The sequence below is a fragment of the Pteropus vampyrus genome, unplaced genomic scaffold, assembly GCF_000151845.1.
Source record: "Pteropus vampyrus isolate Shadow unplaced genomic scaffold, Pvam_2.0 Scaffold903, whole genome shotgun sequence".
In the NCBI taxonomy this organism is placed as follows: domain Eukaryota; kingdom Metazoa; phylum Chordata; class Mammalia; order Chiroptera; family Pteropodidae; genus Pteropus; species Pteropus vampyrus.
This window is the reverse complement of record NW_011889684.1, coordinates 70,581-75,265: the sequence shown is the minus strand read 5'-3', so window position 1 is coordinate 75,265 and position 4,685 is coordinate 70,581. Positions and strand designations below refer to the sequence as shown.

The following is a 4,685-nucleotide window of genomic DNA, read 5'->3' as shown; positions in this document are numbered from 1 at the left end:
AACCTGAATGTTAGTCGGGCTCTGCTCGCTGGGAGAACAGGGCCAGGTGACGCAGGCCAGGTGTGGACATCTCCTGCTGTGTGGGAAGGCTGTCGGGAGAGCAAAGGCCCCGAGGAGGGAGGTGCAGCTTGAGAGAAGTTGGGGGCAGAGTGGGACCAGCAGGTACCTTGCCTGCAGGGTCTTGAGCTGCGCCAGTGCGGATGGACCCTGACGGGCAGGACGTAGCATGGCCTGTGTCGGAGGAGGGGACGTGGAGCATGCGTGGGGGGCCTGTTACCTCCGTGGGCTCGTCACCTGCACTGCACCCTCAAGTATGCTGCTCCCCCTCACCGCCTGGCAGTCAGCTGTCTTTCCCTAGTGACTGCCTCTGCGTCTGCAGGAGGGAGGACAGCAGTCCAATGTCCCTGTCACATAAAGCTTCCCTTTATGGGATCTGCTGGGCTCACAGGGACTGGTAAGGGCCCCTGTGTCACAGCAAGGACCTCTGCTGCTTTTTTCCTGTAACCAGGGTGTAAAGCGAAACAATCTGATCCCATTGCTTCCTGGAGCGATGGCTTCCCCTGTCCCCTCCAGGCTCACCTGTGAGGTTTCTTCCCTCACAGCCACCTGCAGCTTTGCTCCCACCTTTCCTCAGCTGGCCAGGGGGGACCCCAGAGCAGGTGAGGTTCACAGTTGGGTGATTTGGGGTTCTTACTCTGGAAAGAAGCACCGCTCTGGTGACAAATGACTTTCTACAGCTCGCGGGGAAAGAGGATTTGTTTTAGAAACCGCAGAGCCCACCACGTCTGAGCACGTTTACGGGGACCCTGAGCACGGCTGTGTGGGACACGTCACCGCCTTGTTCTAAGGATAGGAAACTAGAGTTAAGAGAACGCTTTTTTGCCATACTGGTTTTTTCTGATTACAGCAGTAGTCACGTGCCAAGGGAAGAACACTCTTCACCTTTAAACTGCGTTTTGCTATTTACACATCAGCACTTAAAATCCAGTCTCCTAGAGGATTCACTTCAGTTAATTTGGTTGATTCTAATTATTTTTTCTAACATGTGCTTTTCAGCATTTTTATTCTTTATCTTTTTATCTAGCTAAATACTCAAACATTTCTGTTATTATTCTCTGCCCTTTTTTCCCCCCAGGAATGATCAATATTGATCTTCACTTATGGATGCGAGTCTACATACGAGATGATTAATCTGAAGACCTCACTCTGGAAAAACAGCCAGTGAGTTCTCGAAGATGCAAGAATGCAATTCATTATTTTAAAAGTTATTATCTTTCTAGATGTAATAGGTCCACAGAAAAATCTGTAGAGTATACATGGAACAGCTTACTGACTGGTAAATGAGCATCTGTATACTTGCCACCAAATCAAGAAACAGCATATTGGACCCAAGTTCACAGCACAGCCTCCCTCCCGACAAAGGTTCCGCTGACTCCGTTCAAAACCCCTTCCTCGTGTTTATACTCCATCACGGAGGCACGCACCCCGCGACCTGCCTACGCTCTGAGCGTTATCTGAATGGAACCACAGGGCGTGACCACTGCATGTCGCCTCTTTTCGTCTGACTTGATGTCTGGTCTTGGACGTGTCTCTAGTCCCCTCACTTTCACTGCTGGGCACTAGGCGTTGTTTGCACATGCCGCCGTTCGTCCGTTTGACCGACGGTGAGCTTTGGTGGTTGCTAGTTTGGGGATGTCGTGAATAAAGCTGTTGTGGGCCTGCTTAGGCGCATGCACAGGTGTGTGCACAGGTGCACTGGGGCGTGCATCTGTGGGATCCTGATATATATGTTCAGCTTTTTGTGCCCTTTTTAAAATTAACATGATTTACAGAAATGCAATAACAATCACTGAATTTAAGTGTACAATTTAACGAGTTTAGACTGCCATATGTACTGGTGTTAAGTCGCCGCCACAGCCGTGACAGGACAATTCCAGTCTCCCCAAAACTTCCCCTCCTCCAACCCAGGTTTTACAAAACTGCCTGTCTGCTTTCTGTCGCTATAGTTTTCATATAAAATTTCATACGCCTGGAATCAGAAAGTATGTAGTCTTTATGTCTGGCTGCTTTCCCCTGGTGTAATGCTTAGGTTTTATTCATTCGTTTCTCCTGCTCAGTGGAATGCCACCAAAATGTGTTTATCTGTTCACAAAATGGAAGTATTTGGTTCTTTCCATTTGGACTTAATGTGAATAAAGCTATTCGTATTCAGGTACAAATCTTTTGTGAATGTATGTTTTAATTTATATACTTAGAAGTGGAATCGCTAGGTTATATCAAAGTGTATATTTAACTTTATAAGAAACTGGCAAAGTCAGTTTTCAGTGTATGGTTTTCAGTGTTGTCCAGGTGGCTAAGCCCACAGCCGCATTGGAAAGTTCCAGGCGCTCTGCAGCTCGCCGACCCTGGCAGTGTCAGCCGTTTCTCGCCAGCGCCGGCCGGCCTGTGGGTTCGCAGTGGTGCCCATGGTTTTAATTTGCACTGCCCTGGTACCGCATGATGTTGAGACCTTCACGTATCTTTTTCAGTAAAATATCTTTCCAGGATTCTTGCTGGTCTTTAAAAATTGGTCTGTCTTCACGTAGAGTAGCAAGAGTTCTTTATATATTCTAGATACAAGATCTTTTTCAGATAGATGTCTTGCAGATATTTTCTCAGCCTTTGACTTGCTTTTCCATTTTCTTATCGGTATTTTTTAAAAGGCAACCTCTTCAGTCTCGATGGGGTCCAGCACATCACTTTTTTCTTTTACAACGTTGGTGTTACGTGTAGGAAATATTTGCTTAAACCGAGGTCACAAATATTGTATGTCTTTCAGAAGTTTTGTAGTTTTCACTCTTACACATACGTCTGTGACCCGCTTTGGATTAATTTTCATGCATGATGTGAAATAAGGGTCAAGGTTTTTGTTTTTGCGGACGACGTCCAGTTGTTTCGGCACCAGTTGCCAGAAGTACGCACCTTGAGCATTAAACTATCTGGGCGCTTTTACTGAGGATCAGTTATCTGAAAGGGTGGGGGTCTGTTTCCACACTCCCGATTCCGTCCCCCTGAGCTGTGTGATGCCCCTGTGCCAGAGCCACACTGTTCTGATTCTTGCAGCTCAAGTAAAAGGTAGTGCAAATCCTCCAGCGTTTTTTCTTGCAACATTGTTTTGGCTGTTCTAGTTCCTTTGCATTTCCATATAAATTTTAGAATCGGCTTGTCAGTTTCTATGGAAAAAGGTCTATTGTGATTTCGTCTTGAATCTCTAGGCTCATTCGGGCATAGCCGATACAATAACAGTATTGGACCTCTGACGCATGGACATTGTTTATCTCCACGTTGAGTGTGAAATCAATGTCCTCATTGATTTCTCTCAATATGTCAGTTTTCAGTGTATGGTTTTCAGTGTATAGTCTTGCACACATACTTTCAAGTTTATAAGCGTTTCATACATTTAATGCTTTTGTACATGTTTCTTTAATATTTTATTGTCTAGTTGTTTGTTACTAGTATATGAAAGTACAACTGTTTTCTTGAATTGCCTTTTTGTCCTGCTCCCATATGAAGCTAAATCCGCTTATTAGTTCTAGCGACTTTCTCTGTAGATTTCTTGAGATTTTCCACATAGGCAGTCACATCACAGGTAAGTGGAAGCAGTTTTACTGCCTCCTTTCTCATCCACACACCTGTCACTTCTTTCTCTGGTTTCTGGCTTCGGCGAGGCCCTCACGTGCAGCAGTGAGCAGACGCAATGAGGGCAAACAGCCTGGTTCTGTCCCTGATCTCAGCGCGAAGTCATTTCATCCTTCATCCTCAAGTATGATGTAAGCTCTAGGGTTTTATAGATAACTTTTATCAGATCAAAAAATATTTCTGGCTTCAGAGAGTTTTTATCATGAATAGGTAAGTTTTGTCACATTGTCGTATCTGCTAAGATTATTGTATGGTTTTTCTTTTTAGTCTGAGAACATGGTGAATTACAATCATTGAGTTTCTGCGTTAAACCAACCTTGCATTCCTGAGGCCAATCCCACTTGATCATTGTCAGGCAGGTGGCTTCCGGTGCCTGTTGCCAGGACGAGGAGTGAGGTGCCTTGCCTGCAGGGCACACAGCACAGTCGGCAATGGAGGGCCTTACCACAGAGAAGAGACCGCTAGCTTCAGCGTGCCTGTCGTCCCCCCCATGGCCAGCAGGTCTCCAGCAGCTGATTCGTGGCTGCGGGCCTGTAAGCACCCCTCTTGTGCTGCAGGGGGAGGACCGTGTCCCCTCTCCACGCAGGACAGACGTGGAATGGGGTCGGCCGGGTGCTGTGTGCAGCACACGCCTGAGCAGAAAGGGCAGCACACACTGGGTCTGGAGGAGGGAAAGACGGTCCGTGCACAGCGACAGCTCCGCGCAGGCTGCGAGGACTCTGCCTCTCAGGGAGGAGCTGCTCCGGCCCCAGGCCCATCCTGATGCGGCTGAGCGGCAGGCGGGAGGGCCACACGCCGGCGGCCACCGTGTGTCATCGCGTGTGTTCAGGGACGTGCTTCGCTGGCATTTGCTGAGGGTTTCCGTGTCTTCGTTCACAGGGGTGTTTGCAGTTTTCTGCCACTGCTGCTGTCTCGCCGCGGTGTCCGGCTGATGCTGACTGTATAGAGTGAGCTGGGAAGGGCTCCCTTATTTTCTGATTTCTGGAAGAGTGGGTAGAAATGGTGTT

The 4,685-nt window shown here is 47.7% G+C and overlaps 1 long non-coding RNA gene across 1 annotated transcript; it reads left to right on the top strand.

The window, feature by feature from the left end:
* The first annotated feature begins 6 nt into the window (after nucleotides 1–6).
* Nucleotides 7–2,215, top strand: LOC111734252. The gene is made up of 2 exons (XR_002778390.1): nucleotides 7–659; nucleotides 1,136–2,215. It is a non-coding gene; the product is annotated as an uncharacterized LOC111734252 (long non-coding RNA).
* Nucleotides 2,216–4,685: the final 2,470 nt, after the last annotated feature.